We start from the raw sequence: 27,937 nt of genomic DNA on the forward strand, positions 1-27,937 counted from the left end.
GGTACCAATGTTAAGGTCGGGTACGTTGCCCTCTCCCAGCCTCCCCCCTCGGGTCATTAGCTTCAAGTGCGCCCATGCCCCAGTCGGTGCGCACCCACCCCATTCCTAATGGATGTGTATGCCCATCCCCTCCCCCCACCCGCCCGACACCCACCCGAGGAAGGGGATTCCTCTCTGTCCACTTAGGTGTCCATCCGTTCGTACCAATTTGCCGGTGAGCGCGCTCACGTGGTGCTCGTGTGTCCATTCTTGGGATACTTGGCTTACTGGAACGGGTTCCAGCTCTGGCCAGGAGAACACGAGAGGTGCCCTCTCACCGCTGCTCCTCACAGCCGAATGGCACTCCGTGGTGTCCACGCGCCACATTTTATTAATGCACTCCTGGATGGATGGGCACTCGGGTGGCTTCCACATCTTTGCGATTGTGAATTGTGCCCTAACTGTAACCCTAACCCTTACCCAGCCCGTCTCCTCTGCCCCTGCCTGACTCGCTCCTCCCCGGCCAGGCCCGTCACTGTCCTGGGCCCCCGCCTGACCGGCTCCTTCCCGCCCGGCCTGTCACCGTCCTCTGCCCCTGCCTGACATGCTCCTTCCCGCCCGGCCTCTCACCGTCCTCGGCCCCTGCCTGACCGGCTGGCTCCTCCGTCGCCTGGGCCTTCCAAGGGCTTGGTGTGGACGCTGCTTCCAGGAAGCCCTCCAGAAACCCGGCAGCAGGGTGGCCGCAGCAGTCTCCAGCAGCCGTCCCTAAGGCGCTTGTGCGGGGGAACGTGCCCCCCCCCGCTGTGCCCCCTCCCCCCCCCCCCCCGCTGTGCCGTGGGGGGGCCCAGCCTGGTGTCTTGCCTGAGGCCCTGGGGCTGCCGCTCCCCGCAAGGGGAGAGCCCCGGAGGTGGGGACCGCCTCCTGATGGGGACGTACACGCAGCTCTCCACGTCGGATTCCGGGGCTCTCTGTCCTGCCCGAAGGCCCAGCTGGCCTGCGGGTCCTTAGAGTGGCAAAAACATCCGAAAACTGAGACTGAGGGTCCCGTGGGTGTCTGCACTTTTGTGCTGGGCACCCCAGGGAGGCCCGGGGGCTGGCTGGACAACGTGGTCTGCTGGGCGGGGGGTTTGGAGGAGCAACCGATGCCCTTTGCACTTTGGGTAGCAAGGGTCTGAGGTGTCTCTGAGCCCTGTGCCATGTCGGTGGAGGGGTGGGGGCGGGGGGTGGGGGGGAAGAGGAGGAGGAGGAGGTGGGAAGGGCCGGGGCCTGCAGTCCTGTTCCCGGGGTGGCACGGCAAGTGGCTTCTTCCACAGGCTGCTTGGCCTGGGCTCCCTGCACCTGGGCCTTTGGAGGACCGGCCCTGTGCTTGCCAACACTTCCTGCAGGGACCCAGAGCTGGGAGGTTGCGTCTCTCAGCCCTGGGTCGGGCAGAGCCCCAGCGGGCCATGCCCACAACCTCTCTCAGCACCGGTCCCCCAGAAGGCTCCTTTGGGACCAGGATTCTCTTGCGGTGACTCTAAGGTCTGGCCCCTGGATGGAGGGGCACCAGGAGTAGAGGAGCAGGAAGGGGAAGGGGGTGGCCATTCGAGGGGACACTTTGAGGCCAAGTCCCAGCTTCAGCCTGATCCTCCTGGGAACCCCGCTCTGAGACAAGGAGCCGGGCTTCGCATTCCCACAGCAGCCAGTCGTGGGCTGAGGACACCTGGGGCGTTGGGAACTCCCTGGCTTCTCCTTGGTTTAACATCTGGAGCTGCTTGGGAATTGTGCCGCCACACACACCCGAGTGCAGGTGTCTTCCGCACAGACTGCGGGCCTCGCTCTTCTGAATGCCGCTAGCTCGCCACCCACCCACGGGTGAACCTGGTCAGGGTGCTTTCTCTCGGGGGCAGACTCTGATCCGGGCGGGCTACCGGTGTCTCTGTTTGCTCGTTTCTTTCTTCCATTTCGGGAAAGGCTTCCTTGCTGGGTGTGGAAATCTCCTATGCCTTCCCTCGCCTATTCTGTCAGCTTTCAAATTCTCTTTCAGTTGCCACCCTCACAGATGGATTAGGAAACTCTTTCCGGTGCACTCATTAGTGAAATGACCTCAAGGAAGCTGGAATCCAATATCTAATGGCCGATTTTTGGCGAGTCCACACGCCAGGGTGGTCGGGGTCCAATGCAGCCCCGGCCAGGCCCAGGCCCCTTGGACTGGGCCACAGGAGGACACAGAGGAGGGTCCCGGCCCCCACGGTAGCGGTGCCGGCAGTTCTCCAAGGGCTTGGGCGTTTTCCAGAGGTGGGAGATGGAGGGGACTGATTTCTTCAGCGCCCCACAAACCACGCCACCCCACCCCACCCCACCCATGGGACACATCCCCAGAGAGAGATGCCCCATACACTCGCTCCCCTCCCCCTTGCGCTGTGCCCCAGTCCTGGCCCGGGGGAATAGGCGGCAGCCCACCCACAGGGCGGGGGGAGGGGGGCACAGCTGAAAGCGGTTGTGGGGGAGGGCGGCCCCTGGCTGGGGTCAGAGGGCGAGCGCCGGGCGCGTGCGCAGTCAGCGGCGGCGACGCGCTGGGGGTGGGCGGCGGGTAGGTGAAGGAGGCCAGGCGGGGAGAGGAGGGGGGCTGGAAGGTCTCCACCTTGGCGAGTCCAGCCGTGGAGGCGCATCTTGTGTGAGTGTGAGTGAGTGTGAGTGTGTGTGTGTGTAGAGAGAGACAGCCCCCCGCCCCGCCCCGCCCCGCCCCGCCCCGCCCATCACCCCGGTCCCTCGGAGCCCGCCGGACCCGGCCGCCGGCGAACTCAACAGGCCCGGCCCGGCGCGGGGCCTGGGGCGGGAGGCGGCGGCGGGGAAGCGCAGAGAGGCTCGGCTTCTCGAGCGGGGCAGGGGCGCCCTCCGCCGTCTAGGGCCACACCACCCTGAACGCCCCCCATCTCCTCTGGTCTCGGAAGCTAAGCAGGGTCGGGCCTCGTTAGTACTTGGATGGGAGACCGCCCGGGAATCACGGGTGCCCTAGGCGGCGGCTTTTTTTTTTTTTTTTGCCTCTCGTTCTGTCCCCTTTCTGGGAGCGCGGCGGCGGCCCGGGGTGGGGGTCACCCCCACCCTCAGCGCCCGCCGCTGTGCCTGGCGCCCCAGCCCGCACCGTGGGGCCTCCTCTTGTCCCAAGCCGCGACACCGCCGCCACGCGGCAGCACGCGTGGCATCTGGACTGTCAGGTCTCAGACCAAAGGTCTGCTCTGTGGGAACCGACACGCTGGAGGAAACCTTGAGAGTCTGAGAGGGGAGGGAGTTCCAGAAGAAGGCCAGGATGTCATTTTGAGGGAGTATGTGACCAGAACTCGTCCCGTTGCTTTTGGGGTTCTACGGGCTCCACGTAGGAATCTTTGGTGGTGGCACCTGATGTTGGGGGATCCGGAGTCACACCCAGACCTGCTCCACAGGCCTCCTTTTACTTTTCTCTTCGGATTCATTATTTTTAAAAAGTGTCTCTTACCTCTATTATTGCATTTTCTTTTTTTTTTTTTTCTTTTTTTTTTTTTTTTTTGAGACAGAGTCTCACTTTGTTGTCCAGGCTAGAGTGAGTGCCGTGGCGTCACCCTAGCTCACAGCAACCTCAAACTCCTGGGCTCGAGTGATCCTTCTGCCTCAGCCTCCCGAGTAGCTGGGACTACAGGCATGCGCCACTATGCCCGGCTAATTTTTTTTATATATATATATATATCAGTTGGCCAATCAATTTCTTTCTATTTATAGTAGAGACGGGGTCTCGCTCTTGCTCAGGCTGGTTTTGAACTCCTGACCTTGAGCAATCCACCCGCCTCGGCCTCCCAAGAGCTAGGATTACAGGCGTGAGCCACCGCGCCCGGCCTCTATTATTGCATTTTCTTTTCTCTCTCTTTTCAAGCAGATGATGGGAGTACAAGTATTCAGGTGACATGTGTTGCCCGTGCCCCCCTCCCCCCTGTGTTCTTATTCATTTACCTCTCATGTTGTATACCTCCAGCGTATTGTGGGGGTACCAATGTTAAGGTCGGGTACGTTGCCCTCTCCCAGCCTCCCCCCTCGGGTCATTAGCTTCAAGTGCGCCCATGCCCCAGTCGGTGCGCACCCACCCCATTCCTAATGGATGTGTATGCCCATCCCCTCCCCCCACCCGCCCGACACCCACCCGAGGAAGGGGATTCCTCTCTGTCCACTTAGGTGTCCATCCGTTCGTACCAATTTGCCGGTGAGCGCGCTCACGTGGTGCTCGTGTGTCCATTCTTGGGATACTTGGCTTACTGGAACGGGTTCCAGCTCTGGCCAGGAGAACACGAGAGGTGCCCTCTCACCGCTGCTCCTCACAGCCGAATGGCACTCCGTGGTGTCCACGCGCCACATTTTATTAATGCACTCCTGGATGGATGGGCACTCGGGTGGCTTCCACATCTTTGCGATTGTGAATTGTGCCCTAACTGTAACCCTAACCCTTACCCAGCCCGTCTCCTCTGCCCCTGCCTGACTCGCTCCTCCCCGGCCAGGCCCGTCACTGTCCTGGGCCCCCGCCTGACCGGCTCCTTCCCGCCCGGCCTGTCACCGTCCTCTGCCCCTGCCTGACATGCTCCTTCCCGCCCGGCCTCTCACCGTCCTCGGCCCCTGCCTGACCGGCTGGCTCCTCCATCGCCTGGGCCTTCCAAGGGCTTGGTGTGGACGCTGCTTCCAGGAAGCCCTCCAGAAACCCGGCAGCAGGGTGGCCGCAGCAGTCTCCAGCAGCCGTCCCTAAGGCGCTTGTGCGGGGGAACGTGCCCCCCCCCCCCGCTGTGCCCCTTCCCCCCCCCCCCCCCCCGCTGTGCCGTGGGGGGGCCCAGCCTGGTGTCTTGCCTGAGGCCCTGGGGCTGCCGCTCCCCGCAAGGGGAGAGCCCCGGAGGTGGGGACCGCCTCCTGATGGGGACGTACACGCAGCTCTCCACGTCGGATTCCGGGGCTCTCTGTCCTGCCCGAAGGCCCAGCTGGCCTGCGGGTCCTTAGAGTGGCAAAAACATCCGAAAACTGAGACTGAGGGTCCCGTGGGTGTCTGCACTTTTGTGCTGGGCACCCCAGGGAGGCCCGGGGGCTGGCTGGACAACGTGGTCTGCTGGGCGGGGGGTTTGGAGGAGCAACCGATGCCCTTTGCACTTTGGGTAGCAAGGGTCTGAGGTGTCTCTGAGCCCTGTGCCATGTCGGTGGAGGGGTGGGGGCGGGGGGTGGGGGGGAAGAGGAGGAGGAGGAGGTGGGAAGGGCCGGGGCCTGCAGTCCTGTTCCCGGGGTGGCACGGCAAGTGGCTTCTTCCACAGGCTGCTTGGCCTGGGCTCCCTGCACCTGGGCCTTTGGAGGACCGGCCCTGTGCTTGCCAACACTTCCTGCAGGGACCCAGAGCTGGGAGGTTGCGTCTCTCAGCCCTGGGTCGGGCAGAGCCCCAGCGGGCCATGCCCACAACCTCTCTCAGCACCGGTCCCCCAGAAGGCTCCTTTGGGACCAGGATTCTCTTGCGGTGACTCTAAGGTCTGGCCCCTGGATGGAGGGGCACCAGGAGTAGAGGAGCAGGAAGGGGAAGGGGGTGGCCATTCGAGGGGACACTTTGAGGCCAAGTCCCAGCTTCAGCCTGATCCTCCTGGGAACCCCGCTCTGAGACAAGGAGCCGGGCTTCGCATTCCCACAGCAGCCAGTCGTGGGCTGAGGACACCTGGGGCGTTGGGAACTCCCTGGCTTCTCCTTGGTTTAACATCTGGAGCTGCTTGGGAATTGTGCCGCCACACACACCCGAGTGCAGGTGTCTTCCGCACAGACTGCGGGCCTCGCTCTTCTGAATGCCGCTAGCTCGCCACCCACCCACGGGTGAACCTGGTCAGGGTGCTTTCTCTCGGGGGCAGACTCTGATCCGGGCGGGCTACCGGTGTCTCTGTTTGCTCGTTTCTTTCTTCCATTTCGGGAAAGGCTTCCTTGCTGGGTGTGGAAATCTCCTATGCCTTCCCTCGCCTATTCTGTCAGCTTTCAAATTCTCTTTCAGTTGCCACCCTCACAGATGGATTAGGAAACTCTTTCCGGTGCACTCATTAGTGAAATGACCTCAAGGAAGCTGGAATCCAATATCTAATGGCCGATTTTTGGCGAGTCCACACGCCAGGGTGGTCGGGGTCCAATGCAGCCCCGGCCAGGCCCAGGCCCCTTGGACTGGGCCACAGGAGGACACAGAGGAGGGTCCCGGCCCCCACGGTAGCGGTGCCGGCAGTTCTCCAAGGGCTTGGGCGTTTTCCAGAGGTGGGAGATGGAGGGGACTGATTTCTTCAGCGCCCCACAAACCACGCCACCCCACCCCACCCCACCCATGGGACACATCCCCAGAGAGAGATGCCCCATACACTCGCTCCCCTCCCCCTTGCGCTGTGCCCCAGTCCTGGCCCGGGGGAATAGGCGGCAGCCCACCCACAGGGCGGGGGGAGGGGGGCACAGCTGAAAGCGGTTGTGGGGGAGGGCGGCCCCTGGCTGGGGTCAGAGGGCGAGCGCCGGGCGCGTGCGCAGTCAGCGGCGGCGACGCGCTGGGGGTGGGCGGCGGGTAGGTGAAGGAGGCCAGGCGGGGAGAGGAGGGGGGCTGGAAGGTCTCCACCTTGGCGAGTCCAGCCGTGGAGGCGCATCTTGTGTGAGTGTGAGTGAGTGTGAGTGTGTGTGTGTGTAGAGAGAGACAGCCCCCCGCCCCGCCCCGCCCCGCCCCGCCCCGCCCATCACCCCGGTCCCTCGGAGCCCGCCGGACCCGGCCGCCGGCGAACTCAACAGGCCCGGCCCGGCGCGGGGCCTGGGGCGGGAGGCGGCGGCGGGGAAGCGCAGAGAGGCTCGGCTTCTCGAGCGGGGCAGGGGCGCCCTCCGCCGTCTAGGGCCACACCACCCTGAACGCCCCCCATCTCCTCTGGTCTCGGAAGCTAAGCAGGGTCGGGCCTCGTTAGTACTTGGATGGGAGACCGCCCGGGAATCACGGGTGCCCTAGGCGGCGGCTTTTTTTTTTTTTTTTGCCTCTCGTTCTGTCCCCTTTCTGGGAGCGCGGCGGCGGCCCGGGGTGGGGGTCACCCCCACCCTCAGCGCCCGCCGCTGTGCCTGGCGCCCCAGCCCGCACCGTGGGGCCTCCTCTTGTCCCAAGCCGCGACACCGCCGCCACGCGGCAGCACGCGTGGCATCTGGACTGTCAGGTCTCAGACCAAAGGTCTGCTCTGTGGGAACCGACACGCTGGAGGAAACCTTGAGAGTCTGAGAGGGGAGGGAGTTCCAGAAGAAGGCCAGGATGTCATTTTGAGGGAGTATGTGACCAGAACTCGTCCCGTTGCTTTTGGGGTTCTACGGGCTCCACGTAGGAATCTTTGGTGGTGGCACCTGATGTTGGGGGATCCGGAGTCACACCCAGACCTGCTCCACAGGCCTCCTTTTACTTTTCTCTTCGGATTCATTATTTTTAAAAAGTGTCTCTTACCTCTATTATTGCATTTTCTTTTTTTTTTTTTTCTTTTTTTTTTTTTTTTTTGAGACAGAGTCTCACTTTGTTGTCCAGGCTAGAGTGAGTGCCGTGGCGTCACCCTAGCTCACAGCAACCTCAAACTCCTGGGCTCGAGTGATCCTTCTGCCTCAGCCTCCCGAGTAGCTGGGACTACAGGCATGCGCCACTATGCCCGGCTAATTTTTTTTATATATATATATATATCAGTTGGCCAATCAATTTCTTTCTATTTATAGTAGAGACGGGGTCTCGCTCTTGCTCAGGCTGGTTTTGAACTCCTGACCTTGAGCAATCCACCCGCCTCGGCCTCCCAAGAGCTAGGATTACAGGCGTGAGCCACCGCGCCCGGCCTCTATTATTGCATTTTCTTTTCTCTCTCTTTTCAAGCAGATGATGGGAGTACAAGTATTCAGGTGACATGTGTTGCCCGTGCCCCCCTCCCCCCTGTGTTCTTATTCATTTACCTCTCATGTTGTATACCTCCAGCGTATTGTGGGGGTACCAATGTTAAGGTCGGGTACGTTGCCCTCTCCCAGCCTCCCCCCTCGGGTCATTAGCTTCAAGTGCGCCCATGCCCCAGTCGGTGCGCACCCACCCCATTCCTAATGGATGTGTATGCCCATCCCCTCCCCCCACCCGCCCGACACCCACCCGAGGAAGGGGATTCCTCTCTGTCCACTTAGGTGTCCATCCGTTCGTACCAATTTGCCGGTGAGCGCGCTCACGTGGTGCTCGTGTGTCCATTCTTGGGATACTTGGCTTACTGGAACGGGTTCCAGCTCTGGCCAGGAGAACACGAGAGGTGCCCTCTCACCGCTGCTCCTCACAGCCGAATGGCACTCCGTGGTGTCCACGCGCCACATTTTATTAATGCACTCCTGGATGGATGGGCACTCGGGTGGCTTCCACATCTTTGCGATTGTGAATTGTGCCCTAACTGTAACCCTAACCCTTACCCAGCCCGTCTCCTCTGCCCCTGCCTGACTCGCTCCTCCCCGGCCAGGCCCGTCACTGTCCTGGGCCCCCGCCTGACCGGCTCCTTCCCGCCCGGCCTGTCACCGTCCTCTGCCCCTGCCTGACATGCTCCTTCCCGCCCGGCCTCTCACCGTCCTCGGCCCCTGCCTGACCGGCTGGCTCCTCCGTCGCCTGGGCCTTCCAAGGGCTTGGTGTGGACGCTGCTTCCAGGAAGCCCTCCAGAAACCCGGCAGCAGGGTGGCCGCAGCAGTCTCCAGCAGCCGTCCCTAAGGCGCTTGTGCGGGGGAACGTGCCCCCCCCCGCTGTGCCCCCTCCCCCCCCCCCCCCGCTGTGCCGTGGGGGGGCCCAGCCTGGTGTCTTGCCTGAGGCCCTGGGGCTGCCGCTCCCCGCAAGGGGAGAGCCCCGGAGGTGGGGACCGCCTCCTGATGGGGACGTACACGCAGCTCTCCACGTCGGATTCCGGGGCTCTCTGTCCTGCCCGAAGGCCCAGCTGGCCTGCGGGTCCTTAGAGTGGCAAAAACATCCGAAAACTGAGACTGAGGGTCCCGTGGGTGTCTGCACTTTTGTGCTGGGCACCCCAGGGAGGCCCGGGGGCTGGCTGGACAACGTGGTCTGCTGGGCGGGGGGTTTGGAGGAGCAACCGATGCCCTTTGCACTTTGGGTAGCAAGGGTCTGAGGTGTCTCTGAGCCCTGTGCCATGTCGGTGGAGGGGTGGGGGCGGGGGGTGGGGGGGAAGAGGAGGAGGAGGAGGTGGGAAGGGCCGGGGCCTGCAGTCCTGTTCCCGGGGTGGCACGGCAAGTGGCTTCTTCCACAGGCTGCTTGGCCTGGGCTCCCTGCACCTGGGCCTTTGGAGGACCGGCCCTGTGCTTGCCAACACTTCCTGCAGGGACCCAGAGCTGGGAGGTTGCGTCTCTCAGCCCTGGGTCGGGCAGAGCCCCAGCGGGCCATGCCCACAACCTCTCTCAGCACCGGTCCCCCAGAAGGCTCCTTTGGGACCAGGATTCTCTTGCGGTGACTCTAAGGTCTGGCCCCTGGATGGAGGGGCACCAGGAGTAGAGGAGCAGGAAGGGGAAGGGGGTGGCCATTCGAGGGGACACTTTGAGGCCAAGTCCCAGCTTCAGCCTGATCCTCCTGGGAACCCCGCTCTGAGACAAGGAGCCGGGCTTCGCATTCCCACAGCAGCCAGTCGTGGGCTGAGGACACCTGGGGCGTTGGGAACTCCCTGGCTTCTCCTTGGTTTAACATCTGGAGCTGCTTGGGAATTGTGCCGCCACACACACCCGAGTGCAGGTGTCTTCCGCACAGACTGCGGGCCTCGCTCTTCTGAATGCCGCTAGCTCGCCACCCACCCACGGGTGAACCTGGTCAGGGTGCTTTCTCTCGGGGGCAGACTCTGATCCGGGCGGGCTACCGGTGTCTCTGTTTGCTCGTTTCTTTCTTCCATTTCGGGAAAGGCTTCCTTGCTGGGTGTGGAAATCTCCTATGCCTTCCCTCGCCTATTCTGTCAGCTTTCAAATTCTCTTTCAGTTGCCACCCTCACAGATGGATTAGGAAACTCTTTCCGGTGCACTCATTAGTGAAATGACCTCAAGGAAGCTGGAATCCAATATCTAATGGCCGATTTTTGGCGAGTCCACACGCCAGGGTGGTCGGGGTCCAATGCAGCCCCGGCCAGGCCCAGGCCCCTTGGACTGGGCCACAGGAGGACACAGAGGAGGGTCCCGGCCCCCACGGTAGCGGTGCCGGCAGTTCTCCAAGGGCTTGGGCGTTTTCCAGAGGTGGGAGATGGAGGGGACTGATTTCTTCAGCGCCCCACAAACCACGCCACCCCACCCCACCCCACCCATGGGACACATCCCCAGAGAGAGATGCCCCATACACTCGCTCCCCTCCCCCTTGCGCTGTGCCCCAGTCCTGGCCCGGGGGAATAGGCGGCAGCCCACCCACAGGGCGGGGGGAGGGGGGCACAGCTGAAAGCGGTTGTGGGGGAGGGCGGCCCCTGGCTGGGGTCAGAGGGCGAGCGCCGGGCGCGTGCGCAGTCAGCGGCGGCGACGCGCTGGGGGTGGGCGGCGGGTAGGTGAAGGAGGCCAGGCGGGGAGAGGAGGGGGGCTGGAAGGTCTCCACCTTGGCGAGTCCAGCCGTGGAGGCGCATCTTGTGTGAGTGTGAGTGAGTGTGAGTGTGTGTGTGTGTAGAGAGAGACAGCCCCCCGCCCCGCCCCGCCCCGCCCCGCCCCGCCCATCACCCCGGTCCCTCGGAGCCCGCCGGACCCGGCCGCCGGCGAACTCAACAGGCCCGGCCCGGCGCGGGGCCTGGGGCGGGAGGCGGCGGCGGGGAAGCGCAGAGAGGCTCGGCTTCTCGAGCGGGGCAGGGGCGCCCTCCGCCGTCTAGGGCCACACCACCCTGAACGCCCCCCATCTCCTCTGGTCTCGGAAGCTAAGCAGGGTCGGGCCTCGTTAGTACTTGGATGGGAGACCGCCCGGGAATCACGGGTGCCCTAGGCGGCGGCTTTTTTTTTTTTTTTTGCCTCTCGTTCTGTCCCCTTTCTGGGAGCGCGGCGGCGGCCCGGGGTGGGGGTCACCCCCACCCTCAGCGCCCGCCGCTGTGCCTGGCGCCCCAGCCCGCACCGTGGGGCCTCCTCTTGTCCCAAGCCGCGACACCGCCGCCACGCGGCAGCACGCGTGGCATCTGGACTGTCAGGTCTCAGACCAAAGGTCTGCTCTGTGGGAACCGACACGCTGGAGGAAACCTTGAGAGTCTGAGAGGGGAGGGAGTTCCAGAAGAAGGCCAGGATGTCATTTTGAGGGAGTATGTGACCAGAACTCGTCCCGTTGCTTTTGGGGTTCTACGGGCTCCACGTAGGAATCTTTGGTGGTGGCACCTGATGTTGGGGGATCCGGAGTCACACCCAGACCTGCTCCACAGGCCTCCTTTTACTTTTCTCTTCGGATTCATTATTTTTAAAAAGTGTCTCTTACCTCTATTATTGCATTTTCTTTTTTTTTTTTTTCTTTTTTTTTTTTTTTTTTGAGACAGAGTCTCACTTTGTTGTCCAGGCTAGAGTGAGTGCCGTGGCGTCACCCTAGCTCACAGCAACCTCAAACTCCTGGGCTCGAGTGATCCTTCTGCCTCAGCCTCCCGAGTAGCTGGGACTACAGGCATGCGCCACTATGCCCGGCTAATTTTTTTTATATATATATATATATCAGTTGGCCAATCAATTTCTTTCTATTTATAGTAGAGACGGGGTCTCGCTCTTGCTCAGGCTGGTTTTGAACTCCTGACCTTGAGCAATCCACCCGCCTCGGCCTCCCAAGAGCTAGGATTACAGGCGTGAGCCACCGCGCCCGGCCTCTATTATTGCATTTTCTTTTCTCTCTCTTTTCAAGCAGATGATGGGAGTACAAGTATTCAGGTGACATGTGTTGCCCGTGCCCCCCTCCCCCCTGTGTTCTTATTCATTTACCTCTCATGTTGTATACCTCCAGCGTATTGTGGGGGTACCAATGTTAAGGTCGGGTACGTTGCCCTCTCCCAGCCTCCCCCCTCGGGTCATTAGCTTCAAGTGCGCCCATGCCCCAGTCGGTGCGCACCCACCCCATTCCTAATGGATGTGTATGCCCATCCCCTCCCCCCACCCGCCCGACACCCACCCGAGGAAGGGGATTCCTCTCTGTCCACTTAGGTGTCCATCCGTTCGTACCAATTTGCCGGTGAGCGCGCTCACGTGGTGCTCGTGTGTCCATTCTTGGGATACTTGGCTTACTGGAACGGGTTCCAGCTCTGGCCAGGAGAACACGAGAGGTGCCCTCTCACCGCTGCTCCTCACAGCCGAATGGCACTCCGTGGTGTCCACGCGCCACATTTTATTAATGCACTCCTGGATGGATGGGCACTCGGGTGGCTTCCACATCTTTGCGATTGTGAATTGTGCCCTAACTGTAACCCTAACCCTTACCCAGCCCGTCTCCTCTGCCCCTGCCTGACTCGCTCCTCCCCGGCCAGGCCCGTCACTGTCCTGGGCCCCCGCCTGACCGGCTCCTTCCCGCCCGGCCTGTCACCGTCCTCTGCCCCTGCCTGACATGCTCCTTCCCGCCCGGCCTCTCACCGTCCTCGGCCCCTGCCTGACCGGCTGGCTCCTCCGTCGCCTGGGCCTTCCAAGGGCTTGGTGTGGACGCTGCTTCCAGGAAGCCCTCCAGAAACCCGGCAGCAGGGTGGCCGCAGCAGTCTCCAGCAGCCGTCCCTAAGGCGCTTGTGCGGGGGAACGTGCCCCCCCCCGCTGTGCCCCCTCCCCCCCCCCCCCCGCTGTGCCGTGGGGGGGCCCAGCCTGGTGTCTTGCCTGAGGCCCTGGGGCTGCCGCTCCCCGCAAGGGGAGAGCCCCGGAGGTGGGGACCGCCTCCTGATGGGGACGTACACGCAGCTCTCCACGTCGGATTCCGGGGCTCTCTGTCCTGCCCGAAGGCCCAGCTGGCCTGCGGGTCCTTAGAGTGGCAAAAACATCCGAAAACTGAGACTGAGGGTCCCGTGGGTGTCTGCACTTTTGTGCTGGGCACCCCAGGGAGGCCCGGGGGCTGGCTGGACAACGTGGTCTGCTGGGCGGGGGGTTTGGAGGAGCAACCGATGCCCTTTGCACTTTGGGTAGCAAGGGTCTGAGGTGTCTCTGAGCCCTGTGCCATGTCGGTGGAGGGGTGGGGGCGGGGGGTGGGGGGGAAGAGGAGGAGGAGGAGGTGGGAAGGGCCGGGGCCTGCAGTCCTGTTCCCGGGGTGGCACGGCAAGTGGCTTCTTCCACAGGCTGCTTGGCCTGGGCTCCCTGCACCTGGGCCTTTGGAGGACCGGCCCTGTGCTTGCCAACACTTCCTGCAGGGACCCAGAGCTGGGAGGTTGCGTCTCTCAGCCCTGGGTCGGGCAGAGCCCCAGCGGGCCATGCCCACAACCTCTCTCAGCACCGGTCCCCCAGAAGGCTCCTTTGGGACCAGGATTCTCTTGCGGTGACTCTAAGGTCTGGCCCCTGGATGGAGGGGCACCAGGAGTAGAGGAGCAGGAAGGGGAAGGGGGTGGCCATTCGAGGGGACACTTTGAGGCCAAGTCCCAGCTTCAGCCTGATCCTCCTGGGAACCCCGCTCTGAGACAAGGAGCCGGGCTTCGCATTCCCACAGCAGCCAGTCGTGGGCTGAGGACACCTGGGGCGTTGGGAACTCCCTGGCTTCTCCTTGGTTTAACATCTGGAGCTGCTTGGGAATTGTGCCGCCACACACACCCGAGTGCAGGTGTCTTCCGCACAGACTGCGGGCCTCGCTCTTCTGAATGCCGCTAGCTCGCCACCCACCCACGGGTGAACCTGGTCAGGGTGCTTTCTCTCGGGGGCAGACTCTGATCCGGGCGGGCTACCGGTGTCTCTGTTTGCTCGTTTCTTTCTTCCATTTCGGGAAAGGCTTCCTTGCTGGGTGTGGAAATCTCCTATGCCTTCCCTCGCCTATTCTGTCAGCTTTCAAATTCTCTTTCAGTTGCCACCCTCACAGATGGATTAGGAAACTCTTTCCGGTGCACTCATTAGTGAAATGACCTCAAGGAAGCTGGAATCCAATATCTAATGGCCGATTTTTGGCGAGTCCACACGCCAGGGTGGTCGGGGTCCAATGCAGCCCCGGCCAGGCCCAGGCCCCTTGGACTGGGCCACAGGAGGACACAGAGGAGGGTCCCGGCCCCCACGGTAGCGGTGCCGGCAGTTCTCCAAGGGCTTGGGCGTTTTCCAGAGGTGGGAGATGGAGGGGACTGATTTCTTCAGCGCCCCACAAACCACGCCACCCCACCCCACCCCACCCATGGGACACATCCCCAGAGAGAGATGCCCCATACACTCGCTCCCCTCCCCCTTGCGCTGTGCCCCAGTCCTGGCCCGGGGGAATAGGCGGCAGCCCACCCACAGGGCGGGGGGAGGGGGGCACAGCTGAAAGCGGTTGTGGGGGAGGGCGGCCCCTGGCTGGGGTCAGAGGGCGAGCGCCGGGCGCGTGCGCAGTCAGCGGCGGCGACGCGCTGGGGGTGGGCGGCGGGTAGGTGAAGGAGGCCAGGCGGGGAGAGGAGGGGGGCTGGAAGGTCTCCACCTTGGCGAGTCCAGCCGTGGAGGCGCATCTTGTGTGAGTGTGAGTGAGTGTGAGTGTGTGTGTGTGTAGAGAGAGACAGCCCCCCGCCCCGCCCCGCCCCGCCCCGCCCCGCCCATCACCCCGGTCCCTCGGAGCCCGCCGGACCCGGCCGCCGGCGAACTCAACAGGCCCGGCCCGGCGCGGGGCCTGGGGCGGGAGGCGGCGGCGGGGAAGCGCAGAGAGGCTCGGCTTCTCGAGCGGGGCAGGGGCGCCCTCCGCCGTCTAGGGCCACACCACCCTGAACGCCCCCCATCTCCTCTGGTCTCGGAAGCTAAGCAGGGTCGGGCCTCGTTAGTACTTGGATGGGAGACCGCCCGGGAATCACGGGTGCCCTAGGCGGCGGCTTTTTTTTTTTTTTTTGCCTCTCGTTCTGTCCCCTTTCTGGGAGCGCGGCGGCGGCCCGGGGTGGGGGTCACCCCCACCCTCAGCGCCCGCCGCTGTGCCTGGCGCCCCAGCCCGCACCGTGGGGCCTCCTCTTGTCCCAAGCCGCGACACCGCCGCCACGCGGCAGCACGCGTGGCATCTGGACTGTCAGGTCTCAGACCAAAGGTCTGCTCTGTGGGAACCGACACGCTGGAGGAAACCTTGAGAGTCTGAGAGGGGAGGGAGTTCCAGAAGAAGGCCAGGATGTCATTTTGAGGGAGTATGTGACCAGAACTCGTCCCGTTGCTTTTGGGGTTCTACGGGCTCCACGTAGGAATCTTTGGTGGTGGCACCTGATGTTGGGGGATCCGGAGTCACACCCAGACCTGCTCCACAGGCCTCCTTTTACTTTTCTCTTCGGATTCATTATTTTTAAAAAGTGTCTCTTACCTCTATTATTGCATTTTCTTTTTTTTTTTTTTCTTTTTTTTTTTTTTTTTTGAGACAGAGTCTCACTTTGTTGTCCAGGCTAGAGTGAGTGCCGTGGCGTCACCCTAGCTCACAGCAACCTCAAACTCCTGGGCTCGAGTGATCCTTCTGCCTCAGCCTCCCGAGTAGCTGGGACTACAGGCATGCGCCACTATGCCCGGCTAATTTTTTTTATATATATATATATATCAGTTGGCCAATCAATTTCTTTCTATTTATAGTAGAGACGGGGTCTCGCTCTTGCTCAGGCTGGTTTTGAACTCCTGACCTTGAGCAATCCACCCGCCTCGGCCTCCCAAGAGCTAGGATTACAGGCGTGAGCCACCGCGCCCGGCCTCTATTATTGCATTTTCTTTTCTCTCTCTTTTCAAGCAGATGATGGGAGTACAAGTATTCAGGTGACATGTGTTGCCCGTGCCCCCCTCCCCCCTGTGTTCTTATTCATTTACCTCTCATGTTGTATACCTCCAGCGTATTGTGGGGGTACCAATGTTAAGGTCGGGTACGTTGCCCTCTCCCAGCCTCCCCCCTCGGGTCATTAGCTTCAAGTGCGCCCATGCCCCAGTCGGTGCGCACCCACCCCATTCCTAATGGATGTGTATGCCCATCCCCTCCCCCCACCCGCCCGACACCCACCCGAGGAAGGGGATTCCTCTCTGTCCACTTAGGTGTCCATCCGTTCGTACCAATTTGCCGGTGAGCGCGCTCACGTGGTGCTCGTGTGTCCATTCTTGGGATACTTGGCTTACTGGAACGGGTTCCAGCTCTGGCCAGGAGAACACGAGAGGTGCCCTCTCACCGCTGCTCCTCACAGCCGAATGGCACTCCGTGGTGTCCACGCGCCACATTTTATTAATGCACTCCTGGATGGATGGGCACTCGGGTGGCTTCCACATCTTTGCGATTGTGAATTGTGCCCTAACTGTAACCCTAACCCTTACCCAGCCCGTCTCCTCTGCCCCTGCCTGACTCGCTCCTCCCCGGCCAGGCCCGTCACTGTCCTGGGCCCCCGCCTGACCGGCTCCTTCCCGCCCGGCCTGTCACCGTCCTCTGCCCCTGCCTGACATGCTCCTTCCCGCCCGGCCTCTCACCGTCCTCGGCCCCTGCCTGACCGGCTGGCTCCTCCGTCGCCTGGGCCTTCCAAGGGCTTGGTGTGGACGCTGCTTCCAGGAAGCCCTCCAGAAACCCGGCAGCAGGGTGGCCGCAGCAGTCTCCAGCAGCCGTCCCTAAGGCGCTTGTGCGGGGGAACGTGCCCCCCCCCCCCCCGCTGTGCCCCCTCCCCCCCCCCCCCGCTGTGCCGTGGGGGGGCCCAGCCTGGTGTCTTGCCTGAGGCCCTGGGGCTGCCGCTCCCCGCAAGGGGAGAGCCCCGGAGGTGGGGACCGCCTCCTGATGGGGACGTACACGCAGCTCTCCACGTCGGATTCCGGGGCTCTCTGTCCTGCCCGAAGGCCCAGCTGGCCTGCGGGTCCTTAGAGTGGCAAAAACATCCGAAAACTGAGACTGAGGGTCCCGTGGGTGTCTGCACTTTTGTGCTGGGCACCCCAGGGAGGCCCGGGGGCTGGCTGGACAACGTGGTCTGCTGGGCGGGGGGTTTGGAGGAGCAACCGATGCCCTTTGCACTTTGGGTAGCAAGGGTCTGAGGTGTCTCTGAGCCCTGTGCCATGTCGGTGGAGGGGTGGGGGCGGGGGGTGGGGGGGAAGAGGAGGAGGAGGAGGTGGGAAGGGCCGGGGCCTGCAGTCCTGTTCCCGGGGTGGCACGGCAAGTGGCTTCTGCCACAGGCTGCTTGGCCTGGGCTCCCTGCACCTGGGCCTTTGGAGGACCGGCCCTGTGCTTGCCAACACTTCCTGCAGGGACCCAGAGCTGGGAGGTTGCGTCTCTCAGCCCTGGGTCGGGCAGAGCCCCAGCGGGCCATGCCCACAACCTCTCTCAGCACCGGTCCCCCAGAAGGCTCCTTTGGGACCAGGATTCTCTTGCGGTGACTCTAAGGTCTGGCCCCTGGATGGAGGGGCACCAGGAGTAGAGGAGCAGGAAGGGGAAGGGGGTGGCCATTCGAGGGGACACTTTGAGGCCAAGTCCCAGCTTCAGCCTGATCCTCCTGGGAACCCCGCTCTGAGACAAGGAGCCGGGCTTCGCATTCCCACAGCAGCCAGTCGTGGGCTGAGGACACCTGGGGCGTTGGGAACTCCCTGGCTTCTCCTTGGTTTAACATCTGGAGCTGCTTGGGAATTGTGCCGCCACACACACCCGAGTGCAGGTGTCTTCCGCACAGACTGCGGGCCTCGCTCTTCTGAATGCCGCTAGCTCGCCACCCACCCACGGGTGAACCTGGTCAGGGTGCTTTCTCTCGGGGGCAGACTCTGATCCGGGCGGGCTACCGGTGTCTCTGTTTGCTCGTTTCTTTCTTCCATTTCGGGAAAGGCTTCCTTGCTGGGTGTGGAAATCTCCTATGCCTTCCCTCGCCTATTCTGTCAGCTTTCAAATTCTCTTTCAGTTGCCACCCTCACAGATGGATTAGGAAACTCTTTCCGGTGCACTCATTAGTGAAATGACCTCAAGGAAGCTGGAATCCAATATCTAATGGCCGATTTTTGGCGAGTCCACACGCCAGGGTGGTCGGGGTCCAATGCAGCCCCGGCCAGGCCCAGGCCCCTTGGACTGGGCCACAGGAGGACACAGAGGAGGGTCCCGGCCCCCACGGTAGCGGTGCCGGCAGTTCTCCAAGGGCTTGGGCGTTTTCCAGAGGTGGGAGATGGAGGGGACTGATTTCTTCAGCGCCCCACAAACCACGCCACCCCACCCCACCCCACCCATGGGACACATCCCCAGAGAGAGATGCCCCATACACTCGCTCCCCTCCCCCTTGCGCTGTGCCCCAGTCCTGGCCCGGGGGAATAGGCGGCAGCCCACCCACAGGGCGGGGGGAGGGGGGCACAGCTGAAAGCGGTTGTGGGGGAGGGCGGCCCCTGGCTGGGGTCAGAGGGCGAGCGCCGGGCGCGTGCGCAGTCAGCGGCGGCGACGCGCTGGGGGTGGGCGGCGGGTAGGTGAAGGAGGCCAGGCGGGGAGAGGAGGGGGGCTGGAAGGTCTCCACCTTGGCGAGTCCAGCCGTGGAGGCGCATCTTGTGTGAGTGTGAGTGAGTGTGAGTGTGTGTGTGTGTAGAGAGAGACAGCCCCCCGCCCCGCCCCGCCCCGCCCCGCCCCGCCCATCACCCCGGTCCCTCGGAGCCCGCCGGACCCGGCCGCCGGCGAACTCAACAGGCCCGGCCCGGCGCGGGGCCTGGGGCGGGAGGCGGCGGCGGGGAAGCGCAGAGAGGCTCGGCTTCTCGAGCGGGGCAGGGGCGCCCTCCGCCGTCTAGGGCCACACCACCCTGAACGCCCCCCATCTCCTCTGGTCTCGGAAGCTAAGCAGGGTCGGGCCTCGTTAGTACTTGGATGGGAGACCGCCCGGGAATCACGGGTGCCCTAGGCGGCGGCTTTTTTTTTTTTTTTTGCCTCTCGTTCTGTCCCCTTTCTGGGAGCGCGGCGGCGGCCCGGGGTGGGGGTCACCCCCACCCTCAGCGCCCGCCGCTGTGCCTGGCGCCCCAGCCCGCACCGTGGGGCCTCCTCTTGTCCCAAGCCGCGACACCGCCGCCACGCGGCAGCACGCGTGGCATCTGGACTGTCAGGTCTCAGACCAAAGGTCTGCTCTGTGGGAACCGACACGCTGGAGGAAACCTTGAGAGTCTGAGAGGGGAGGGAGTTCCAGAAGAAGGCCAGGATGTCATTTTGAGGGAGTATGTGACCAGAACTCGTCCCGTTGCTTTTGGGGTTCTACGGGCTCCACGTAGGAATCTTTGGTGGTGGCACCTGATGTTGGGGGATCCGGAGTCACACCCAGACCTGCTCCACAGGCCTCCTTTTACTTTTCTCTTCGGATTCATTATTTTTAAAAAGTGTCTCTTACCTCTATTATTGCATTTTCTTTTTTTTTTTTTTCTTTTTTTTTTTTTTTTTTGAGACAGAGTCTCACTTTGTTGTCCAGGCTAGAGTGAGTGCCGTGGCGTCACCCTAGCTCACAGCAACCTCAAACTCCTGGGCTCGAGTGATCCTTCTGCCTCAGCCTCCCGAGTAGCTGGGACTACAGGCATGCGCCACTATGCCCGGCTAATTTTTTTTATATATATATATATATCAGTTGGCCAATCAATTTCTTTCTATTTATAGTAGAGACGGGGTCTCGCTCTTGCTCAGGCTGGTTTTGAACTCCTGACCTTGAGCAATCCACCCGCCTCGGCCTCCCAAGAGCTAGGATTACAGGCGTGAGCCACCGCGCCCGGCCTCTATTATTGCATTTTCTTTTCTCTCTCTTTTCAAGCAGATGATGGGAGTACAAGTATTCAGGTGACATGTGTTGCCCGTGCCCCCCTCCCCCCTGTGTTCTTATTCATTTACCTCTCATGTTGTATACCTCCAGCGTATTGTGGGGGTACCAATGTTAAGGTCGGGTACGTTGCCCTCTCCCAGCCTCCCCCCTCGGGTCATTAGCTTCAAGTGCGCCCATGCCCCAGTCGGTGCGCACCCACCCCATTCCTAATGGATGTGTATGCCCATCCCCTCCCCCCACCCGCCCGACACCCACCCGAGGAAGGGGATTCCTCTCTGTCCACTTAGGTGTCCATCCGTTCGTACCAATTTGCCGGTGAGCGCGCTCACGTGGTGCTCGTGTGTCCATTCTTGGGATACTTGGCTTACTGGAACGGGTTCCAGCTCTGGCCAGGAGAACACGAGAGGTGCCCTCTCACCGCTGCTCCTCACAGCCGAATGGCACTCCGTGGTGTCCACGCGCCACATTTTATTAATGCACTCCTGGATGGATGGGCACTCGGGTGGCTTCCACATCTTTGCGATTGTGAATTGTGCCCTAACTGTAACCCTAACCCTTACCCAGCCCGTCTCCTCTGCCCCTGCCTGACTCGCTCCTCCCCGGCCAGGCCCGTCACTGTCCTGGGCCCCCGCCTGACCGGCTCCTTCCCGCCCGGCCTGTCACCGTCCTCTGCCCCTGCCTGACATGCTCCTTCCCGCCCGGCCTCTCACCGTCCTCGGCCCCTGCCTGACCGGCTGGCTCCTCCGTCGCCTGGGCCTTCCAAGGGCTTGGTGTGGACGCTGCTTCCAGGAAGCCCTCCAGAAACCCGGCAGCAGGGTGGCCGCAGCAGTCTCCAGCAGCCGTCCCTAAGGCGCTTGTGCGGGGGAACGTGCCCCCCCCCGCTGTGCCCCCTCCCCCCCCCCCCCCGCTGTGCCGTGGGGGGGCCCAGCCTGGTGTCTTGCCTGAGGCCCTGGGGCTGCCGCTCCCCGCAAGGGGAGAGCCCCGGAGGTGGGGACCGCCTCCTGATGGGGACGTACACGCAGCTCTCCACGTCGGATTCCGGGGCTCTCTGTCCTGCCCGAAGGCCCAGCTGGCCTGCGGGTCCTTAGAGTGGCAAAAACATCCGAAAACTGAGACTGAGGGTCCCGTGGGTGTCTGCACTTTTGTGCTGGGCACCCCAGGGAGGCCCGGGGGCTGGCTGGACAACGTGGTCTGCTGGGCGGGGGGTTTGGAGGAGCAACCGATGCCCTTTGCACTTTGGGTAGCAAGGGTCTGAGGTGTCTCTGAGCCCTGTGCCATGTCGGTGGAGGGGTGGGGGCGGGGGGTGGGGGGGAAGAGGAGGAGGAGGAGGTGGGAAGGGCCGGGGCCTGCAGTCCTGTTCCCGGGGTGGCACGGCAAGTGGCTTCTTCCACAGGCTGCTTGGCCTGGGCTCCCTGCACCTGGGCCTTTGGAGGACCGGCCCTGTGCTTGCCAACACTTCCTGCAGGGACCCAGAGCTGGGAGGTTGCGTCTCTCAGCCCTGGGTCGGGCAGAGCCCCAGCGGGCCATGCCCACAACCTCTCTCAGCACCGGTCCCCCAGAAGGCTCCTTTGGGACCAGGATTCTCTTGCGGTGACTCTAAGGTCTGGCCCCTGGATGGAGGGGCACCAGGAGTAGAGGAGCAGGAAGGGGAAGGGGGTGGCCATTCGAGGGGACACTTTGAGGCCAAGTCCCAGCTTCAGCCTGATCCTCCTGGGAACCCCGCTCTGAGACAAGGAGCCGGGCTTCGCATTCCCACAGCAGCCAGTCGTGGGCTGAGGACACCTGGGGCGTTGGGAACTCCCTGGCTTCTCCTTGGTTTAACATCTGGAGCTGCTTGGGAATTGTGCCGCCACACACACCCGAGTGCAGGTGTCTTCCGCACAGACTGCGGGCCTCGCTCTTCTGAATGCCGCTAGCTCGCCACCCACCCACGGGTGAACCTGGTCAGGGTGCTTTCTCTCGGGGGCAGACTCTGATCCGGGCGGGCTACCGGTGTCTCTGTTTGCTCGTTTCTTTCTTCCATTTCGGGAAAGGCTTCCTTGCTGGGTGTGGAAATCTCCTATGCCTTCCCTCGCCTATTCTGTCAGCTTTCAAATTCTCTTTCAGTTGCCACCCTCACAGATGGATTAGGAAACTCTTTCCGGTGCACTCATTAGTGAAATGACCTCAAGGAAGCTGGAATCCAATATCTAATGGCCGATTTTTGGCGAGTCCACACGCCAGGGTGGTCGGGGTCCAATGCAGCCCCGGCCAGGCCCAGGCCCCTTGGACTGGGCCACAGGAGGACACAGAGGAGGGTCCCGGCCCCCACGGTAGCGGTGCCGGCAGTTCTCCAAGGGCTTGGGCGTTTTCCAGAGGTGGGAGATGGAGGGGACTGATTTCTTCAGCGCCCCACAAACCACGCCACCCCACCCCACCCCACCCATGGGACACATCCCCAGAGAGAGATGCCCCATACACTCGCTCCCCTCCCCCTTGCGCTGTGCCCCAGTCCTGGCCCGGGGGAATAGGCGGCAGCCCACCCACAGGGCGGGGGGAGGGGGGCACAGCTGAAAGCGGTTGTGGGGGAGGGCGGCCCCTGGCTGGGGTCAGAGGGCGAGCGCCGGGCGCGTGCGCAGTCAGCGGCGGCGACGCGCTGGGGGTGGGCGGCGGGTAGGTGAAGGAGGCCAGGCGGGGAGAGGAGGGGGGCTGGAAGGTCTCCACCTTGGCGAGTCCAGCCGTGGAGGCGCATCTTGTGTGAGTGTGAGTGAGTGTGAGTGTGTGTGTGTGTAGAGAGAGACAGCCCCCCGCCCCGCCCCGCCCCGCCCCGCCCCGCCCATCACCCCGGTCCCTCGGAGCCCGCCGGACCCGGCCGCCGGCGAACTCAACAGGCCCGGCCCGGCGCGGGGCCTGGGGCGGGAGGCGGCGGCGGGGAAGCGCAGAGAGGCTCGGCTTCTCGAGCGGGGCAGGGGCGCCCTCCGCCGTCTAGGGCCACACCACCCTGAACGCCCCCCATCTCCTCTGGTCTCGGAAGCTAAGCAGGGTCGGGCCTCGTTAGTACTTGGATGGGAGACCGCCCGGGAATCACGGGTGCCCTAGGCGGCGGCTTTTTTTTTTTTTTTTGCCTCTCGTTCTGTCCCCTTTCTGGGAGCGCGGCGGCGGCCCGGGGTGGGGGTCACCCCCACCCTCAGCGCCCGCCGCTGTGCCTGGCGCCCCAGCCCGCACCGTGGGGCCTCCTCTTGTCCCAAGCCGCGACACCGCCGCCACGCGGCAGCACGCGTGGCATCTGGACTGTCAGGTCTCAGACCAAAGGTCTGCTCTGTGGGAACCGACACGCTGGAGGAAACCTTGAGAGTCTGAGAGGGGAGGGAGTTCCAGAAGAAGGCCAGGATGTCATTTTGAGGGAGTATGTGACCAGAACTCGTCCCGTTGCTTTTGGGGTTCTACGGGCTCCACGTAGGAATCTTTGGTGGTGGCACCTGATGTTGGGGGATCCGGAGTCACACCCAGACCTGCTCCACAGGCCTCCTTTTACTTTTCTCTTCGGATTCATTATTTTTAAAAAGTGTCTCTTACCTCTATTATTGCATTTTCTTTTTTTTTTTTTTCTTTTTTTTTTTTTTTTTTGAGACAGAGTCTCACTTTGTTGTCCAGGCTAGAGTGAGTGCCGTGGCGTCACCCTAGCTCACAGCAACCTCAAACTCCTGGGCTCGAGTGATCCTTCTGCCTCAGCCTCCCGAGTAGCTGGGACTACAGGCATGCGCCACTATGCCCGGCTAATTTTTTTTATATATATATATATATCAGTTGGCCAATCAATTTCTTTCTATTTATAGTAGAGACGGGGTCTCGCTCTTGCTCAGGCTGGTTTTGAACTCCTGACCTTGAGCAATCCACCCGCCTCGGCCTCCCAAGAGCTAGGATTACAGGCGTGAGCCACCGCGCCCGGCCTCTATTATTGCATTTTCTTTTCTCTCTCTTTTCAAGCAGATGATGGGAGTACAAGTATTCAGGTGACATGTGTTGCCCGTGCCCCCCTCCCCCCTGTGTTCTTATTCATTTACCTCTCATGTTGTATACCTCCAGCGTATTGTGGGGGTACCAATGTTAAGGTCGGGTACGTTGCCCTCTCCCAGCCTCCCCCCTCGGGTCATTAGCTTCAAGTGCGCCCATGCCCCAGTCGGTGCGCACCCACCCCATTCCTAATGGATGTGTATGCCCATCCCCTCCCCCCACCCGCCCGACACCCACCCGAGGAAGGGGATTCCTCTCTGTCCACTTAGGTGTCCATCCGTTCGTACCAATTTGCCGGTGAGCGCGCTCACGTGGTGCTCGTGTGTCCATTCTTGGGATACTTGGCTTACTGGAACGGGTTCCAGCTCTGGCCAGGAGAACACGAGAGGTGCCCTCTCACCGCTGCTCCTCACAGCCGAATGGCACTCCGTGGTGTCCACGCGCCACATTTTATTAATGCACTCCTGGATGGATGGGCACTCGGGTGGCTTCCACATCTTTGCGATTGTGAATTGTGCCCTAACTGTAACCCTAACCCTTACCCAGCCCGTCTCCTCTGCCCCTGCCTGACTCGCTCCTCCCCGGCCAGGCCCGTCACTGTCCTGGGCCCCCGCCTGACCGGCTCCTTCCCGCCCGGCCTGTCACCGTCCTCTGCCCCTGCCTGACATGCTCCTTCCCGCCCGGCCTCTCACCGTCCTCGGCCCCTGCCTGACCGGCTGGCTCCTCCGTCGCCTGGGCCTTCCAAGGGCTTGGTGTGGACGCTGCTTCCAGGAAGCCCTCCAGAAACCCGGCAGCAGGGTGGCCGCAGCAGTCTCCAGCAGCCGTCCCTAAGGCGCTTGTGCGGGGGAACGTGCCCCCCCCCGCTGTGCCCCCTCCCCCCCCCCCCCCGCTGTGCCGTGGGGGGGCCCAGCCTGGTGTCTTGCCTGAGGCCCTGGGGCTGCCGCTCCCCGCAAGGGGAGAGCCCCGGAGGTGGGGACCGCCTCCTGATGGGGACGTACACGCAGCTCTCCACGTCGGATTCCGGGGCTCTCTGTCCTGCCCGAAGGCCCAGCTGGCCTGCGGGTCCTTAGAGTGGCAAAAACATCCGAAAACTGAGACTGAGGGTCCCGTGGGTGTCTGCACTTTTGTGCTGGGCACCCCAGGGAGGCCCGGGGGCTGGCTGGACAACGTGGTCTGCTGGGCGGGGGGTTTGGAGGAGCAACCGATGCCCTTTGCACTTTGGGTAGCAAGGGTCTGAGGTGTCTCTGAGCCCTGTGCCATGTCGGTGGAGGGGTGGGGGCGGGGGGTGGGGGGGAAGAGGAGGAGGAGGAGGTGGGAAGGGCCGGGGCCTGCAGTCCTGTTCCCGGGGTGGCACGGCAAGTGGCTTCTTCCACAGGCTGCTTGGCCTGGGCTCCCTGCACCTGGGCCTTTGGAGGACCGGCCCTGTGCTTGCCAACACTTCCTGCAGGGACCCAGAGCTGGGAGGTTGCGTCTCTCAGCCCTGGGTCGGGCAGAGCCCCAGCGGGCCATGCCCACAACCTCTCTCAGCACCGGTCCCCCAGAAGGCTCCTTTGGGACCAGGATTCTCTTGCGGTGACTCTAAGGTCTGGCCCCTGGATGGAGGGGCACCAGGAGTAGAGGAGCAGGAAGGGGAAGGGGGTGGCCATTCGAGGGGACACTTTGAGGCCAAGTCCCAGCTTCAGCCTGATCCTCCTGGGAACCCCGCTCTGAGACAAGGAGCCGGGCTTCGCATTCCCACAGCAGCCAGTCGTGGGCTGAGGACACCTGGGGCGTTGGGAACTCCCTGGCTTCTCCTTGGTTTAACATCTGGAGCTGCTTGGGAATTGTGCCGCCACACACACCCGAGTGCAGGTGTCTTCCGCACAGACTGCGGGCCTCGCTCTTCTGAATGCCGCTAGCTCGCCACCCACCCACGGGTGAACCTGGTCAGGGTGCTTTCTCTCGGGGGCAGACTCTGATCCGGGCGGGCTACCGGTGTCTCTGTTTGCTCGTTTCTTTCTTCCATTTCGGGAAAGGCTTCCTTGCTGGGTGTGGAAATCTCCTATGCCTTCCCTCGCCTATTCTGTCAGCTTTCAAATTCTCTTTCAGTTGCCACCCTCACAGATGGATTAGGAAACTCTTTCCGGTGCACTCATTAGTGAAATGACCTCAAGGAAGCTGGAATCCAATATCTAATGGCCGATTTTTGGCGAGTCCACACGCCAGGGTGGTCGGGGTCCAATGCAGCCCCGGCCAGGCCCAGGCCCCTTGGACTGGGCCACAGGAGGACACAGAGGAGGGTCCCGGCCCCCACGGTAGCGGTGCCGGCAGTTCTCCAAGGGCTTGGGCGTTTTCCAGAGGTGGGAGATGGAGGGGACTGATTTCTTCAGCGCCCCACAAACCACGCCACCCCACCCCACCCCACCCATGGGACACATCCCCAGAGAGAGATGCCCCATACACTCGCTCCCCTCCCCCTTGCGCTGTGCCCCAGTCCTGGCCCGGGGGAATAGGCGGCAGCCCACCCACAGGGCGGGGGGAGGGGGGCACAGCTGAAAGCGGTTGTGGGGGAGGGCGGCCCCTGGCTGGGGTCAGAGGGCGAGCGCCGGGCGCGTGCGCAGTCAGCGGCGGCGACGCGCTGGGGGTGGGCGGCGGGTAGGTGAAGGAGGCCAGGCGGGGAGAGGAGGGGGGCTGGAAGGTCTCCACCTTGGCGAGTCCAGCCGTGGAGGCGCATCTTGTGTGAGTGTGAGTGAGTGTGAGTGTGTGTGTGTGTAGAGAGAGACAGCCCCCCGCCCCGCCCCGCCCCGCCCCGCCCCGCCCATCACCCCGGTCCCTCGGAGCCCGCCGGACCCGGCCGCCGGCGAACTCAACAGGCCCGGCCCGGCGCGGGGCCTGGGGCGGGAGGCGGCGGCGGGGAAGCGCAGAGAGGCTCGGCTTCTCGAGCGGGGCAGGGGCGCCCTCCGCCGTCTAGGGCCACACCACCCTGAACGCCCCCCATCTCCTCTGGTCTCGGAAGCTAAGCAGGGTCGGGCCTCGTTAGTACTTGGATGGGAGACCGCCCGGGAATCACGGGTGCCCTAGGCGGCGGCTTTTTTTTTTTTTTTTGCCTCTCGTTCTGTCCCCTTTCTGGGAGCGCGGCGGCGGCCCGGGGTGGGGGTCACCCCCACCCTCAGCGCCCGCCGCTGTGCCTGGCGCCCCAGCCCGCACCGTGGGGCCTCCTCTTGTCCCAAGCCGCGACACCGCCGCCACGCGGCAGCACGCGTGGCATCTGGACTGTCAGGTCTCAGACCAAAGGTCTGCTCTGTGGGAACCGACACGCTGGAGGAAACCTTGAGAGTCTGAGAGGGGAGGGAGTTCCAGAAGAAGGCCAGGATGTCATTTTGAGGGAGTATGTGACCAGAACTCGTCCCGTTGCTTTTGGGGTTCTACGGGCTCCACGTAGGAATCTTTGGTGGTGGCACCTGATGTTGGGGGATCCGGAGTCACACCCAGACCTGCTCCACAGGCCTCCTTTTACTTTTCTCTTCGGATTCATTATTTTTAAAAAGTGTCTCTTACCTCTATTATTGCATTTTCTTTTTTTTTTTTTTCTTTTTTTTTTTTTTTTTTGAGACAGAGTCTCACTTTGTTGTCCAGGCTAGAGTGAGTGCCGTGGCGTCACCCTAGCTCACAGCAACCTCAAACTCCTGGGCTCGAGTGATCCTTCTGCCTCAGCCTCCCGAGTAGCTGGGACTACAGGCATGCGCCACTATGCCCGGCTAATTTTTTTTATATATATATATATATCAGTTGGCCAATCAATTTCTTTCTATTTATAGTAGAGACGGGGTCTCGCTCTTGCTCAGGCTGGTTTTGAACTCCTGACCTTGAGCAATCCACCCGCCTCGGCCTCCCAAGAGCTAGGATTACAGGCGTGAGCCACCGCGCCCGGCCTCTATTATTGCATTTTCTTTTCTCTCTCTTTTCAAGCAGATGATGGGAGTACAAGTATTCAGGTGACATGTGTTGCCCGTGCCCCCCTCCCCCCTGTGTTCTTATTCATTTACCTCTCATGTTGTATACCTCCAGCGTATTGTGGGGGTACCAATGTTAAGGTCGGGTACGTTGCCCTCTCCCAGCCTCCCCCCTCGGGTCATTAGCTTCAAGTGCGCCCATGCCCCAGTCGGTGCGCACCCACCCCA

The 27,937-nt window shown here is 62.5% G+C and overlaps 7 pseudogenes; all 7 read left to right on the forward strand.

Moving 5' to 3' along the window:
* The first annotated feature begins 2,861 nt into the window (after window positions 1-2,861).
* On the forward strand, window positions 2,862-2,980 carry LOC142869012 (uncharacterized; annotated as a pseudogene).
* A 3,862-nt stretch (window positions 2,981-6,842) lies between these two features.
* Window positions 6,843-6,961, forward strand: LOC142869013 (uncharacterized; annotated as a pseudogene).
* Window positions 6,962-10,817: 3,856 nt separating this feature from the next.
* LOC142869014 (uncharacterized) lies at window positions 10,818-10,936 on the forward strand (annotated as a pseudogene).
* A 3,856-nt stretch (window positions 10,937-14,792) lies between these two features.
* On the forward strand, window positions 14,793-14,911 carry LOC142869015 (uncharacterized; annotated as a pseudogene).
* Window positions 14,912-18,771: 3,860 nt separating this feature from the next.
* Window positions 18,772-18,890, forward strand: LOC142869016 (uncharacterized; annotated as a pseudogene).
* Window positions 18,891-22,746: 3,856 nt separating this feature from the next.
* Window positions 22,747-22,865, forward strand: LOC142869017 (uncharacterized; annotated as a pseudogene).
* Window positions 22,866-26,721: 3,856 nt separating this feature from the next.
* Window positions 26,722-26,840, forward strand: LOC142869018 (uncharacterized; annotated as a pseudogene).
* The last annotated feature ends 1,097 nt before the right edge of the window (window positions 26,841-27,937 follow it).

Source organism: Microcebus murinus, unplaced genomic scaffold, assembly GCF_040939455.1.
Source record: "Microcebus murinus isolate Inina unplaced genomic scaffold, M.murinus_Inina_mat1.0 scaf051_hap2_Mmur4.0, whole genome shotgun sequence".
NCBI lineage: Eukaryota > Metazoa > Chordata > Mammalia > Primates > Cheirogaleidae > Microcebus > Microcebus murinus.